This window comes from Microtus ochrogaster, chromosome 1 (assembly GCF_000317375.1).
Source record: "Microtus ochrogaster isolate Prairie Vole_2 chromosome 1, MicOch1.0, whole genome shotgun sequence".
In the NCBI taxonomy this organism is placed as follows: domain Eukaryota; kingdom Metazoa; phylum Chordata; class Mammalia; order Rodentia; family Cricetidae; genus Microtus; species Microtus ochrogaster.
This window is the reverse complement of record NC_022009.1, coordinates 72211445-72228599: the sequence shown is the minus strand read 5'-3', so window position 1 is coordinate 72228599 and position 17155 is coordinate 72211445. Positions and strand designations below refer to the sequence as shown.

Sequence of the window (17155 nt, the reverse complement as noted above, 5' to 3'; positions counted from 1 at the left end):
GAGTGATAGTATCCTCTATAATAAAGTATAAGTTTCAAGTTATATATAATTATTCTGCTCAAAAATGTATCTTCTGCTAGGTTTATGATAATATATATATATATATATATATATACACACACACACAATTATATATATAATATATATGTGTGTGTGTGTGTGTGTGTGTTTATGTGATCTTTAGCCCAGTGGCTAAACCCAAAGACTTGGTCTTCATTTTTTATCTCTAACTTATATATAAGAATATATAATATGGACATTATTGAAAAGTGGTTTTTGTTTAAAGGAACCCCTTTTGTCTTCTGGACAACTAAGATGATCACCTTTTTATAACTTCGAAATGAATCAATCAATAGACCAGCACCCATCCAAGTATTAACCAGACTCCACCCTGCTTAGCTTCCAAGATCAGACAAGACCAGGTGGATTCAGGAGGTATGGCCATATACTAAATTAGCTTCTCAAGGGACCATCTGTGATATAATTCTAGCTACTATGAATGTTGGACTCATGCCATCTGTTATGGTTAAAAGAGAGCACCAATAATCTATGTTTATTACAGACTCATTTTTCTTTATAACCCAGCACACTGATACTGCAAGATATAGCTCTCTAAACATGTTTCCTAAAAGCAGTTATCACTACAGAAACATTTCCAGGCTGGTATCACAACGCAGAGAGTTAGATACAGGCAGTGTTTAATTCCTTCACAAGTGACCAGACAGATTCTGCTGAGGAATCTGTCTGAGACAAGACAATAAGCTCCCTGTTATCAACAGAAATGATTAGATATCTTGAAGTTAACTTCTGTGGGTAAACACCATGTCTCTGTATCCTGGTTTTGGAAAGCCTGTTAAAGAAATGATCATACCCTGTCTTCACAAAGTTGGCCAGAGTTAAACTGTGAGATAACGCTCTTGTACACTGTAAAGATTTGTCATTTATGTTGGTTTAATAGAATGTTAATTGGCCAGTAGCCAGGCAGAAAGTATAGGCGGGGCAACCACACTAGGAGAATTCTGGGAAGAGGAAAGGCAGAAACAAGTCAGATATAGAAGAAGCAGGATGAGAAAACCTTACTAAGAAAAGGTACCAAGCAATGTGGCTAAACATAGACAAGACTTATGGGCTAATTTAAGGTGGGAGAGCTAATAGGCCAAATGGTGTGTAATTAATATAAGCCTCTGTGTGTTTCGTTGGGACTGAATGACTACGGGACTGGGTGGGGCAGAAGTTTCTGCTTATGAGCCAGCACTGAAATCCTCACACTGCAGATTACTAAATGTCGGGTTGGAGGAATCAGAGATGTGAAGACCTTCTGCTTCCCTGTCATTTGGGAAAAGATTCCTACAAAAGCCGGAAGAGGATCGAATGGAAAGGTCTGGTCAGTTTCTTTAAAGTTGTCTTCCATCTGGAGCAGAAAGCAAGGTCAGCCGCTACATACGTGGATGATAACCCCACTCTTCGTGGATGATAGCCTCACTCTTACACGGTCAAACAGAGGTGGCAGCAGGGCAGCTCATCACAAAGGAGAGAGGCCCCTCTTCCTGGAGGACACCCAATCTCCCCTACTTACTGTCTTAAATCCTGCTAAGTCGCCACTTGGTACCATTATCACAATTAAAATGTGCCTTTCAGAAGAAGGATAACAAGCCCCCAAGGGAAGGATTTCAGCTGTAATTTTTATTAGGAAAACAGGCCTAATTATGGACTACATGACATGAGTCCCTTTTCGGAGAATTCTCCAATGCACCAAAGTGGATCTAAGATACAAATCTTACTAACAGGCAGGAAAATATCAGTTTGCTTCCTTCTATTAAATTAGACAACATGGTACATGTAGCATGGAGATGATTCTTTGCCAAGAAAAGAAAAGCAATGTGGTCAAGAGTCTTCCAAGACATGCACCTAGCATCATATGTGGGAACAGATTAAGACACATCTGCTAGGAACTGAAGACATGGCTCCGTGGTTAAGAGTAATTAGTGCTCTTGCAGGAGACCCAGGTTCAGCTCCCAGAACCCAAATGGTGGCCTACATCCATATAAAACTCCTGCTCAAGGGGATGCCTTTTTCTGACCTCCATGCACACCGAACTCACACATGGTGTACAGACATACATTCAGACCCAAAACATAAAATAAAATAAATCTGGGAAAAATAAAACCTTTAACACACTTAGATAGAAAGCATTTAGTACAACATCACTTCCCTTCTTCAACCTAATTCTTAGTGAGTCCTGCTACCAACCAAGGCCAGGTCAGTGTCATAGAAGCAAACAAGAAAAAAACATCACACAAGTCTAAGGATATAGTTTTTCAACATGAAAAGGACAATTCACCAAACATGAAACTAGTGCAAGAAGCTCCACCCGTGTAAGAAAAGTCAGTAATCAGTTGATGAAGCAAACACTCCCTGAGCCACATAAAACACAGCACCAGAAGACTGAACAGCACAAAGATGGCTGAAGTCTGGCGCCTACCCCTAGAGCATAAATGTGCCAACTTAGGATCTCAGGGGAACAAATTAGTAGCAATAAGTCAATGGGGATGTAAGGGCAAATTGCTGAAGAGCTAAAGGAGAAGAAATGGGTTGATCTTTGAATTTTCACTGTCAAATTAAGGGAGACAAAGCGTATGTTGAAAGCACGACTGGCTGAGATTTTCTTAGACTTGCACACGCTAGTGCCTCCGTCTCTACGTTCCCACTCTTCTCACGCTCAGCAAAGTCACAAGTGATTCTTCTAGGTCCAGCTCAATGGAATCCAAGGAGAAATGAGGTCTTCATCATGCTGCTCCAGATAATGTCACACGTGCAACAGATCATAGAGGAAGGGAAAGGTCTTGCTGAGTGGAGTTGTTACTAGACTTTGTGGTTGGACACCTCAATAGGTAGGAGATAAACCTAATTAGATTAGGACTCAAAGGGAAAACACCTAAAGTTAAGGTATCACTTAGCTCCTAATAAATCATTTATTGTTTGAGAAATTCAAGCTAAGTACTTATTACCCCCAGCTGAATGTCTCACTTGCTAATACTGTTGTTAGCTCTTTCAGGCTAGGACCCATGTTCCCCTCATTTCATGCTCCCTGGTATTGTTTACCTATGAGGCAAACAATAGAACAATTGAATGAAAGGAGGAAAAACCAAGCATCAGTTTCAGTTCCTTGGAATCTACCCTATGCCTGTGGGTGAGGGGGTTAGTTCAGCAAGAAGCAGAGATTTAACTAATACTGCGTACAGCACACACATTTGCACAGCCTAAGCGTACAATAACCTCCCTTTTGCAAGGACTGTCTCCTTCATGCTGAAACAACTAGCTTCAATAATCGGGCTTGAGGCTCAGTTCCTGAAATGCAGCCTTTGCTTCTCTAGCTGACCACACATCATCACAGTATTAGGAACAGGAAGTCACTGGCAAAACAAACCAGAAATGTCTAATATCTCTGCTCTTAAAATGCGAGTGAGATGAGTGAGATGTTCTTCTTCCTCACGTGGGTCCACAGATTCACACTGATGGGCATATTGTCCATAGCATGACTGGTTACTCGGTCATATGGCTGCACGTAACTGCAAAAGACGCAAGAATACATTCTTTCTGTGGCCGCAGGAAAACCTGGATTTGAGGGAGACGTTCACAGCCTCTCTCCCTGTACCTTATAGCTTTTCCTTCCACTTTGAAGATTTTTCCTTGCCATACATGTACATGCATGTGTGTGCACATGCAAATGTATGTAACTATTCTTCTGCATGGCTAACGTTGATCCCTGATGTATAAATGCCAAGACTTTAGTACAAATACAGTTGATACTCTACTTCTGAAAGAAAGAAAAATCTGGGATTAGGATCCAGAACAAAAAGCTAACAAAGAAACTCTGCTTCCAGCAAGGGCATCCTTAAGGTCCTTATCGGATCCCCATGTACAACACATCCATGAAGGATTCATGTTCCAGATCTCAAATGTTAGTAAAGCATAGCATTTCTCTCATAAAGGCAGCAAAGTGGTAAGTCTTGCCTTGAGGCCTTACATAATTCTATTCCTACCCAAGATCTATCTAATCTTGGCTCTGCACTTTCCAAGATCCATTTCATCTTAGGCTTGGCACTTTCTAACACTGGAAAGTAGTTTTCTTCAGAGCCATATTTCACAAAGAATGTTTCTCTTCAAACAAGGGGCAAAAATAATCCAATTAACATGTGGATACCAGGCAACTGGATAAACACTGGATAAATTAGTTACATATGGGCCTTCCAACATATCCAAATTAAACTCATGCCTTTGCAAAAGGAAGAATCAACATATGTTATAGACTCTTCCTTTCTCTCAAATATTAAACAACTGATGTCCAATGCTCAGTCCCACGAATATAACAACCTCCATGTTCCTTTGACATGAGATTTACTTTGTTCTTCCTCGTAATGTCTTTTGTGCTGACTATCATTTATTAAATACCTACTGAATAAAGACAGTCAGTTGATTTCTCTTTATTAATACCTTCTTTACATGTATCCGTTCGAAGGCTGCCAATCTTAGCAAAAAACACTTAGCCCTCATGAGTCACTCTGCAGACAGCTTTGCTAATTACAGGTGTAGGGCCATGCTCTGACTGGGACAACAGCAGTAGTCACTCCAAGAGCATAAACAGTCACAGCACGTGAACGTCACGCCCTACCTCTGTGCTACCTCATGCCTGTAGGTCCAATTGGAAACCACAGCCAAGACTGGTAGCCCATCCCCTCTCACCACAGCATAATTCTTTCTAGGTCATACTGGGTGTCAGTTTCCTCCACCAGAAGCCCTGTATGTGGAGGTTTGTGAGCATGCTGTACAGTCCAAAGCAGTTCTGGGTACAAGTACTCAGTAAACATTTGTGGAAGGCACCAGCCACAAAGAAGTGACCCTCACAACACATCCCAGCGTCTTTCAATCCCTCAAACATCGCAGAAAACTAAAGCTCCTTTTTGTACCTCCAGCAGGTACCTCTAACAGAAACCCATGTTATTGTCTTAATGCCTGCACATGAATCAAGAATGGACAGTCTTGGAATTGGACACAGTTTTAGTAGCTTGTCACCAAACGAGAACTACAAGCACAGGTGTGGCTCACTTCAGTGAGTCCTCTCCAGGAGTCTTCTCCAGGACCTCTCCAGACCAATCCCGCACCCACCCCATGAAGCCAGAGAGAAAAGATGGAAATTCCTTTACATTAGGAAAAAATCTGTCTGAATCCCATATAAACAAATAGTTCAGACACTACACCTAACTCTACACATGGTAAGTAGTCACAATGTATTAAAAGGGGGAAAAATGTAGCTCTATCAAAAGTTCAGCTTTCCCCAACTGCCCATGAACTTGATCAGATAAATTACTCTGACCTGTTCCAGAATCATGGGATGCTGTTATTCACCAAGCTATTGTCTATAGAGCTGTCTCTTTGTTAGCTTTTTGGCATATGCAAAAGAGTATCTTTTGCCAATAATGATCCTATTTACTTACTCTTCTGTTGTCTCTCAAATATGGTTAAATAAGTCCACCAAAATAGTGATTAAAGACGAAAGCTTGACAATACATTACGCAAAACACTGTACACATCAGAAGTTTTCATATGCAGAACACTTTAAACTTCCATTAATCCTTAGAACAGAAAACATTAATATTTAATAATTCATAAAATGGCTTTTCATTGCCAAAAAAAAAAAGCTATTTTAAGATCTTCTTCCACACTTTTCAGTTTTCAAGATTTTCTTCAACCATGCTCTGGTCAAAAGGTTCGTCTTGAGTCTCATGAGTCAGTTTCCTTATCAAAAGTCCCCCCCCCCCCCCCCCCGCCAACTAGGCCTGCCAGTCAGCCTGTGCATATTATGTACTAAACCCACAGATGATGTGGAAAACCCAGAGACTAAGATAAAACTTCTATCAAGAGTTACTGGGCTCCATATAAAGAATTTTCAACTGTCCTGGAGAACAGCTAGCATCATTTCCAGGTAATTTGTGCTGACTGATTTAGAAGTATCACACAACTTCACAAGTATACGAGAGTTGAGACAAGTCAGCAAGCAGTGAAATCTTCAAGTACAGAATTCTTATCACTTCGATGATTTCTATTCTAAAATTTAAACGCACAGCTTCAGATTTCATTTAGCTTCATAGGACTTTCCCCTCTGAATCTCGTTTGTTTATGTTGTTGAATGCTATCATACAGGGATGGCATGGTTTCCCCCTCCTGAACTCGCAGCATCTGGGAGGGTGGACTGTTTTCAAAACACATTATAGGACTATATGAATATTAAATAAAACATTTCAAATTAAAAAAGTATTCAAAAGACAGCACTCTAAAGCCACTGTAACCCCCAGTTCTCAGGAGACTGAGAAAGGAAGACTGGCTGGATTTGAGGACAGCGTATACTACGCAGTAAGTACCCTGTAGCCTGTGCTAGTGCGAGACACTCCTACATGGTGCTGACCCTCTAAGACGCTCAGGTTTGCTACACTGGTTCCTGTTACCGGATCCCAAACATCCTCTCTTTATACCGTATGAGATCACAAAAAAACAAAACAGAACAACAATGTAGAACAAGTCATAATGCCACCAAGACATACACGGACACGCTGGACATGCTCTACAGGACATACTGCCCCACTCTGAACAGTGACACCATGGCAGGACCTGCAAATCCCTCCTCTTTTCCTAGACGACATACACAGACATGCTGGACATGCTCTACAGGACATACTGCCCCACTCTGAACAGTGACACCATGGCAGGACCTGCAAATCCCTCCTCTTTTCCTAGACGACATACACAGACATGCTGGACATGCTCTACAGGACATACTGCCCCACTCTGAACAGTGACACCATGGCAGGACCTGCAAATCCCTCCTCTTTTCCTAGAAGCAGTGGCGCTCTCCAGAGTGAAATGCTATCCATCCTCTTAAGGAGTGCAAGGTGCTGGGCAGGTTGCTGCACAGACATCCCAGCACTCGCAAGCCAGGGTAGGGGTCTCACCATGCAACTGAGGCCAGCCTGGTCTGTAAAACAGGACCCTGACTCCAAATAAAAGAAAACGCACATACCAATGGTCTTCAGTATGTTCCCAGCATCACAGGACCAAATTCTCACTGCAAGGAAGATTAGAACGTATTCTGCTGTTCATTTGCAGTTCCTCGCCTACCACGATTCCGCAGGAGAACAGGTGCCAGCTGTGTGCTAACTCTGGAATACGCGGAGACACTGTGCATACGGAGCAGAGCCTTTCGTGGTTCAGAAACACACTTAAACACATGCGTTCTGTCATAGCCTCTGTCCGGTGGGAATCATTACTATTGTGGATTCCTCCTGCAGATTCAGTACGGGAATTTTGTGTTCACACCAGAGGGAATTTCAACCAAGACACTCATAAAAAGTTGTTAAGTACAGCTCACTTTATGAGGAATCTTCCCACTTGAAAACAGACTTCTGGCCAGGTGTGGTGGCACACACCCTTAATTCCAGCACTTGGGAGGCAGGCAGGTCTTCATGAGTTTGAGCCCAGCCTGGTCTACAGAATTAGTTCCAGGATAGTCAAGGTTACACAGAGAAACCCTGTCCTGAGAAGTGAAAAAAGAAAAAGAAAAGAAACAGACTTCTGGACTACCCCAAAACTGTGTCTTAAAAAAAAAGAAAAACTATTCAGCAATTAAAATTTTTTCCAATTTCTAATTGCCAGACATTTATTTATATTCTCTGTTATTAAAAGAAATACAAATTTTAAATCTTAATTCAAATTACTAGGGGCTATTACTATATACTTAATACTAAAAAAAGTCCACGTGTATTTATAACTTTTTTAATAAGGCATTTAACTACCTTTAGTATGACTTTATAGCTAGGAGTGAACTTCATGGAAAAACACACCACACACAAAATTCCTTTCCTTCCAGAACTTCCAGGCTCTACTGAAAAAGCAGAACTTTCTCAACAGGCTAAGGAACTGTAGAAAGGCGGGGCCATATTCCTTGGTGACACCAGCACTCCAAATTCCTGGAATCCCCCAGCTGTAACTTCAAGGCACCAATCAACACATACCACGTGTTCTCTGTGTGGAGATGGGTCTGTTCAATGAATTTAGTAGGAAATTTAAGGATGTATATGTTTGTATACATTTCCCATTTAATTGACGTGGAAAAGTACTAGGGACATTACAGAAGACGGAACCTCTCTTCAATGTGCACAGCCTCTCAAGGCCCTGGCAGCTGTTCTGAAAGCAGACTTTCTGCTCTGACTGTGGAAACTGCCCCATGACCCTGAAAAACAGATTTTAATGGAGCCAAGATAAGCTACTGGTAGTGGGAAGGGCAATGAAACGACAGGCTACTGAACTCAGTGCGCCAGAATAAGATAAAGATTCCTGAGGCCCCAGCTACTACAAAACCTAGGGGATTTTACTATCCACATTTTAAAGACACGAGATGCTGGGAAAATGAGAGGCCAATGATGAAATCACTGTTTTGTTAGTTTGTTTGTTTTTTGCCTGATAGACTCAGCATGGTTTCCTCCAGAGTTTTCTTCAATTAAATGCAGAATTTAAAATAAAGTAGTTACAAGAACCATAGTTGAACAGTCCGTTGGAGCCTGGCTTCAAAAAATGAGTAGGAAATCCATCACTCAACTCCACGGCCATGCAGGCTTTTCCTTGGCTGAGACCCTCAGCCATGACCGTGAGTGAGCTTCTGCTAGCGTTGACGTCCTGCCGTGATTACAAAAACCAACTATTGAGAACTTTGTTTTCTGTCGTCCCAGGAAGCTTCAGTGCATGCCCCTCCAGCTGAATTTGTTTTCCTCTTTTGAGTGGCAAACTTCTTAAGAAAATGAATGTCTAATTTTATTTAGTGGCTTTTAAAAATGTTATGTGTAGCAGAGTGGGCAGTACTTAAAGCTTCTCAATTTTAGTTAATAATAAACCTTGAGAGAACAGTGATCCTATTTTATGTGGAGAAAAAAAATAAAACACAGTTCATAAACATCTAACTTCAAATTCCACACACACAGAAAAAAAAATATTTAAAGTGCTTATGAAGACAGACATGGTAACACATTGCTGAGACAGGAGGATTCTAAGTTTGAGACTAGCCTGGACTAGAGGATAATTTATTCAAAAACAAAAGAATATATTTAAAAAGACAAAACCGGAACAAATTATCCTGGTCAACTTGAAAACTAAATAATAAAAGAAAAAGTACCCTACATTTGAGAGATGGAGGCTGGGGGGTGTGTTCAAAGCCTGCCTCAGCTTCATAGCAAGTTCAAGGTCAGCCTGAGCTGGGTCATGGGGACCATAAACTCAATCTTTCACTGAAGCGGAGACAGTGAGGACCCTGAATGGCATTGCTTCAGAAAGGGTGGTCATGGGACAATTGTATTCCTTGGCGACAGCACAGTTTGAGGGGCAGGCCAGGATCAGAGCCTGAACAGAACCTTCAAATACAGCAGTCATTTCCAGCTGGGGATATAAAGTCATGTGAGGAACTTAGGAAACTTGATTAAAGGCACATCTTTTTAACCCTTCCTGCAGATCCATGTTTAAAAAAAAGAAAAAGTACCCTTCTTTTGTTTGGGGAAAGTAGATGATAGATATTATCTTATCCTTGACAAAACTAAGGAGAACTGTTTACAAACAAACACTAGATTTGGAGAATCTAGACCTGAGGATTTTTCTCAGGTTCCTCTGGAGCCTCAGTGTCAGCACACAAAGCTCAGGCCAACAGTGGGGACAGGTCTGGGCCTAAAGAAAGGGGTGCTTCTGGGTCCTGCATGGTTGCCTCCATATATAAGCCTTCTCTGCTCACCTCCTCCAGTCCTCTTCTTCCATCAGCTCAGGAAGGAAGGAGTTTAGTTTCTTGCCAAGATTGAACACCTGATAATACTATATTCTCCTAGGGAAGATGCACTGCTCATAGAAAAATGATCTTATTATTTTCGAGAGGAAATGATCTCTCTAGGTAAGGCTTCTTAAAGATATACTCAATATCTTTGAATCATATGCATTCTCCGATTGCCCTACTTAGGAACGTGCACATTCCTCATTCATGATAAACAGGAAAAAAGAAAAATGTTAGAAATTTAGGATAGACAACTGTTATGTTGGCCATGTGCTTCCAACTAAACTTGATTTAGACCAAACAGCGCGTTTTTAATTTTGCAAAGTAAATGAACAAACAAAAAAAGAAAAAAATCTGAAGCTGCCAATCTTCTTGTTGACTGAGAGACACTATAGAGGCCGCCCACAATGAAGAAAAACAACAAAATGACTCATTACAAGGCGGCTTGGTTTTGTCACTGTGTGAGCTTTGGGTCAGATTGTCCAGGCTAAAATTGCTGATTTGTCATTTAGTAGCTGCATGTGACCTTGGGAAACTGAAGGCCTTCCTGAGTTCCTCGGCCACACCATAAAAGATAAAGAGGTGTAATATGGTTGTTGTTGTAGCAGGGCTTGCATTGTAAATGCCTGGTCATGCATCCTGAGTAAGGCCTGCTTGCTATTATGCTCTGCTGTGCTCTGAAGCCCCTGTTTCTTCTTTCTTTTCTTAATCAAAGGAGCAAAAGCTTATAAAGTTCTGTCGGTGAATGCTGTTTAAACCTCAACATTTTGATTTCTTTCACTCTAATAACCAGCATTTCCTCAAGAAACAATAAAGACAGCGTTAGAGCTTACTTTGCTTTTCCTAGTCATGAATGGCTGCTTTTTTATTAACTTTTGGAACCCAGAATCACAAAATCACATCATTTCTGACATTCTAGGATAGCCAAAGAATTTGGGACCTAACTTCCAAAGTTCTTTGTTTGGGGGATTTCTTTCCTAGTTATATTAAATCACCATTATCCATTTAGAAGAAAGGGAATTAGGAAACATTTAAAAAGATTAGGCTTGGTGAGTTAAAGGTGTCAGGACAGGAAATTAGAAAGGGAAGCCGTAGAGGCCTGAGAAGAAGTGGACAGTAACAGGAATGAAAAGCTGACAAGTCAGGTAAGGATATTGTGTATTCAATGATTAGATCTATGGGAACCAGCAAGGCACGCTATTGGCTAAAGGTGCCTCCCTGTGACTTACTTCCCTGTTTGCAGTTCCTCCTGGGACATCAAAGAACAGCCTGTCCGAGGAAGTTGGCTTCTGACTCTATGAACAAACATTCACAGAAGCAGCTTCTAGACCGGTGACTACTTTGTGAACTGGTTATATTTCCCTTTCCTTGGATCTTAGCAGGCAGCTGAGTGGAACAGACGGGGACTAGGTGGCTGAGCTCTCTGACACAAATCTAACCCATCAAGGATGGATTCTAAGCTAACAACCTGCTTGTTCTAATTCCACACCTTTGCTTTCTGCTCCTGCTTCCAGCCTGAATTTTCCCTCTGTCCAGATGTTTGTGGTTATAGATCACTGTAGATCTCCCTATGGAAAGACCTGCAGGATGGAAAACAGGCTGTTCCATAGCAACAATACAATTATATACAGCATCCAACTTAGCATAACCAGAAAACACATTTTTGGCTGATCTCTGTGCTGATGAATATTCACAAGAAGTTGCAGTTCAACTGAACATTCTTCAAGGCTGGTTAACTGATTATAGCCTCAGCATTATACGGAGTTTGAGATGTTACAAGTTTTAGGGCACCTTCAGGTCTATTAATAGCCATTTATTGCCCTCCTCTGTATATGAACTAATAGCTTTGTGACCCTTGGCTAAATCACTTGGAGTGTATAAACTAACCACTAGCTTTTCCAACTAACTAAAAAGCTAAGAATTATTATCAGGCAGCATCTGAGGACTATAACAGGGGTTTCCTCTGCTTTGCTTTAACCAACTTACCTAATGTTTCCACCAATTTCTTTGAAAAGTGTCTTGATCTTTGAGCATCTCACAGAGAGTGAAGAAAAGATTCCTTCCAGGCATTGGAAGAAACTCTCCACAATACCAACACAGAGTTTGCTAAAAAGTACCAGATACAGAAGGCAACCATCGGAGAATAATGGGACACCAGAACACAGATTTACCAGGACACCAGAACACAGATTTGAGGCTGTTCATTGGCATCACCAACCAGGACTACAACATTCTTGACACATAACACCGTCTAGCTCGTTCCTCTTATCTTTCCACACTTCTACATAAGGATGACTTCTGTAAATGCAGAGCCATTTACCTTGATGTGGTAGAAAAACCTGGTTCCAAATTCCAGACACCTGAGTCCTAGTTATAATTTGCCAATGTAAACAACTTCTCTTAGTTTGGGTGCAGTCACAAACTTCCTAGGCCCCAGTGCCTTTCCTGTGACAGCGATGTTTTTGGCCTTAAAGGTAGGATCCTAATTTAAACACAAAAACAAAAGAATAAATAGATAAATAATAAGTAATAAATATAAAAACAAAAACTCTAAATTTTCATTATATATACTTCCTGATCAGACAACTTGTCCCCATAAGAATATCTACCACAAATTAACACACAACTCTGTGCCGGGTTTTATGCTCATTATTCTTTTATTGCTTTGTTTTGTTTTTTCAGGACAGGGTCTCACTGTTAATCTCTTACTGTCCTGGAACTCACTCGTCATTCCAAGATGGCCTTGAACTCACAGAGATCTGCCTGCCTCCTCCTTGAAAGTGCTAGGATTAAAGGTGTTTGACACTATGCCCAGTCTCCTCAATCTTGATCTTAACTTTCTAAGAGCTCTTCAGAAAGTGAGGGTTGGCTGGTTTTATTGAACTCAGCTGCCTTCTGTTCTGGTAGAGCCAAGAAGCATTACTATGTGGCCTTACTCCTCACATGACCATTTTTCAGGATGTAAAATGCTTAGTGAGGATGTTCATGAAAACACAGAAGAATAAACAGCTACTTACGACCAGAACTGACTAAACACGTTTCTTCAGGAAAATGCAAAGAACAAAGCAGGCAACTGAGCCATTTGGGGAGAAAGGAGACACTATTACATGAGTAAAAACAGAGTAGCAGAAGGGCTACGCTCATCAACAACTTCTTCTTCTCCTTGGAGAAAACGGAAGCAATCCCCAAAGGGTTGAAGCCCCAGAATTTAGGTATCAGGACTACTGAATACCTCAGGGCAAGCAGAAGCTGTCAGGATTATTAAGTCTTTGGAGTGGGGAGATGGCACAGTGGTTAGGAACACCTACTGCTCTGGCAGGGAACTGGGCAGTTTATTACTGCCTATAACTCTAAATCTAGAGAGATCCAATATCTCTGGCTCTGCAAGCACCTGAACTCATGTTCACATACCAATACACAAACACACACAAGTGACCATAATTAAAAATCATTTAAAATCTTTTTTAAAGGTTATTAAGTCGAATTATTTAATGCAGTGATTTGTATCTTAGTTTGGGTAGGTCTAGTTTTCTCAGAACCTGAATAAACTATGACACTATTAAAAATACAGCAGCAATCCCACAAAACACAAATGCAAGAAAATGTGTTTGGGGTTCTGTTTTTCTCGTGTTCATATGTCTGTGTGTCGTTTGATTAATTCTTTTTAAGGGATGAGATAATGAGACACGGAGGGGAGAAAAATATGTACTAGGATGGAGAAAAGAAAAAAATAAAAGCAAAATGAGTGGCAGACAAGAAAGTTCCTTAAGGAAGAATAAAAAAGAGCATTAGACAATACAGATCGAACTGAACTGTAGGCTGCAAAGCTCTCCTATAACATCAGAACGCTGCTCTGTACGGCAAACACCTTGAGCACTGAGTGCTATCACCTAGTCCATCACCCCCAGCACAACTGCCCCCGCCACTGCCTCTGCCACCACCCCCACTACCACTGCTGTTGTTCACTAACCCTTTCAGACTTAGCAATGAGTGTTGAATAGTGGTTAAAAGACTCCATGTGGAAGATCTTCTGTCTCTTTTCCTGATGATAGTTTTTAATGTGCTGAGGATTTTCATCACACTCTAGATGTTTTGAAACGATTAAACTTAGAATTAAAGTATAAAGCCCAAGTTTTTCTTTTTTTTCTTTTTTTTGCCTTTTTAACTATTTCAGACTCCTCTCGTGTGTAAGCAGTGCTGGCTGGGTTGCTTACATTCTGAGGAATATTTGAGCTCAGTTAAATTCCCGAGTGGGGGGCTTGCCTGGCTCCGGTTCCCGGCAAGCCTGGTGCACTTCACACATGACAACAGATGTCTCCGTATGGCTTCCTTCTTACTCTCCCTTCCGCGTGCATCCCAGTCAGAGCCGCAGGATATTCAGCTAAAACCGGCCATGTTTCTGGAGGTTCTGACTCCAGGGTCAGACACCTTCTCAAGCAGCATGACCACAGAAGGCAAAATCAAGTAACAAATCCTCTACTGAGCGCGAGATAACAATAGTTCCTTTAGCAGCGCAGCATAAGGTGATTAAAGACACATTTGAAAACATTGCTCCTCGTATACACACCAAAACCAGACAGGTGGGCACAGAACCATTTCCATGTGTCTCTTCACTGACAACAAACTCAAGAGGTTTAGAGGAAATGGAAAATAAATTCTTAGTAAACAGCCACCCAATCACTTCATGTGAATGCTAGTCCAACTCTTTTTTTCTTACCTAGTCTTGATGTCAGCGGAGACACTTTCACCATCCAAGCCCTCTCTCACTGCGATCACAATCTCTGCCTCATTAGACATTTAATTTCATGTCCATTCTTACCACCTTACTTCCGAAAGGCCATCCCTTGACATCGCATTTCCCATGACACTATTACCAAATGTCCTAAACTGACTTTGCTCGCTTTCCACCCAACTCTGGCATCAGGTGATGCCGACTGCAGCTCGGGGTCTGGAACTGAGCACCCGGGCACTAGAGAAAGACACTCACAGCCTATGTCACTCAGCGTATGTGAGTAGCAGCTGTAAATAAGCTCTCAGCAGTGCTGGATGATGGCACCACTGTCAAACCTCTATCCTTGGACACATAAACTGCCACCCTATTCTCAGACTGCTACCCAGAAAGAAAACCATCTTTCTGAGGAACCACTGTTACTAGGCTAAGGTACATCAATACCAACCTTAAGCTTCTGCCGTTTGTTGGATTCTGCTCCCTCTTCTCGTCTGAAACCAACAACTCCATTTTACCTCCTCTGGCTCATTATCAATGTCCCCTTTGTTCTCCTAACCATTTAAGTTGTCAGCCACACCCATCCAGGTGGCTACTCTCAGCTTCCAACTTGACTACATCTGTAATCAAAACCCAAGCAGCTGGACACATGTTGAAGGGTTTTCTTAACTAGATCATTTGAAGGAAGAAGGCCCACCTGAAAGCTGGGCCACACCTTTCGGTGGCAGCACACATAAAAGGATGTGGAAGGTGGAAGCTTTTACTTCTTGTCTGCTTGCCCCTACTCTCACTGCCAAGTTTATGGAGCTGTAGCTGAAGCATTCCTTCCCTAATATCAGAAACTCTCCCGGACTCCAATAGAGACTGAGGACCAGCGGCTCTCTAGGACTCCTCTGGGATTCTTTTAGCTCTTTTAGTTGCACCAGATTGGTGCTAATGAGACATCCGGTCTAGTGGACTAAAAAAACTGCCTAATTCTTTTCCTTTCCACTGAGGGACAGCCATGGTTGGACTACTGGAATCAGTGCCTGTAAGCTACTCTACTAAATTATCTTTTAATAGACTGCAAAGAACTGACTGATACCCATATTGTATGTGTGTGAGTGTGTGTGTGCGAACTTATCAGTTTTATTCCCTTATTTAAAAAAAAACCCATAATAGACATACCAAATGCTGCACTAAGGCATTCTTATTCAACCCCAAGTGTCCCTACCTACAACGTCCAGTTCAAAACTAGGCTTATAATCTAAGTTAGCCCAAATACAGAGAATGTTAAGGCTATGGAGGGTCTATAGAGAGATTTATGTTTTGCCGAAAGCAGTCCCAGAAAATGCTTTGGCACTGTGGAATAGACAGCTTACTTTAGCACGGGACAACTAAGAAGAGGACCCCAGATAGGAAGCTGGGGCAGATTACACTAAATAAACCCTGTGATACACAGCTCTAGGCTTTTTAGTTAAATAAGCCACTAAATTCTCCTTTGGGTGTAACCCAGTTTGAACCAGGAGTTCTTTTAGCTGCTCTAGTAAGAATTTTAATTAATGTAATTGCCAGAATTTCAACCTTGTGAATTTTCATATAGTAGCCAGGAGTTTTGGCTTGTACCAAGTAAACAGGCATGTTGGCTCCATTTACTTAGAGATCTTACCACTCTCAGTGTCATCACCCTGGGTCACCTACTTCATTTGGAACCAGAGCCAGAACTGTGTCTAATGCCCAAGGCTTGAGACCAGAGGACAGAGATTGTCTCAAAAGAACATTTGCTGCTGCTAACAACACAGAAAATATATTCTGGGCAGCCAAAAAGCCATAAACACACAGTGCAGCAACTCATTCAAATATTTTTAAAACATTGTACACTCAAAATTAAACAGGTTTGCTGGCTGAAGGTGGCTCATCAACCTCCCCTTAATGTTCCTAGTTTCCTAGGTGATCTCATCCAATACTGAGACTTCATCTACCATCTCTACACCAAAATGCCACATTTTTATTTCTGACTCACAAACTCAACGCCTACTCAACATCTTTACTTGGATGCCTCAAACCCATCACAAATTTAATTTATCCAAAATAAAATCCATGACCTTCTGACTACCCCACCTAATCGCCTACCTAAAAGTGGCCTTCCTCAGAGTTCTTACTATAAGATGAAAGAGAAATATGAGGGGACAACTTGTTACTTTGGAATTAAATTATCTTTGGAAAAGTGATCGTAACTAGGGATTTATCATTCAATCCTAACCTAAATGCTAGTATGGCAAGCTTCCCCAAAACATTTTGAGACCTTAATAAAAACACTAGAAATTAATAATAATAATTCAGGAGCATGAAAAGATTCTTTTATAGTTAAAAACTAATATTTCAACTTGGAAAAATTATATTCTGCTAGGTATAATATCTAATGGGGATTATTTTACTTTAAATACATCAATATTTCACAGAGTTCTCTATCCTTTCGATTAGGACCAATATGTCTCAAGTAGTATATGAGAAGAAAAAAATAACTTTCATGAAACCAACTCTAAGATTCCATTGAAATTCATTTGCTATTTCTCTCTCTCTCTCTCTCT

At 41.1% G+C, this 17155-nt stretch overlaps 1 protein-coding gene across 1 annotated transcript in view; it reads right to left on the bottom strand.

Moving 5' to 3' along the window:
• The window catches only part of Stxbp6 (syntaxin binding protein 6), a 215166-nt gene that overhangs the window by 172542 nt on the left and 25469 nt on the right, over positions 1 to 17155 (bottom strand). The window lies entirely within an intron of this gene.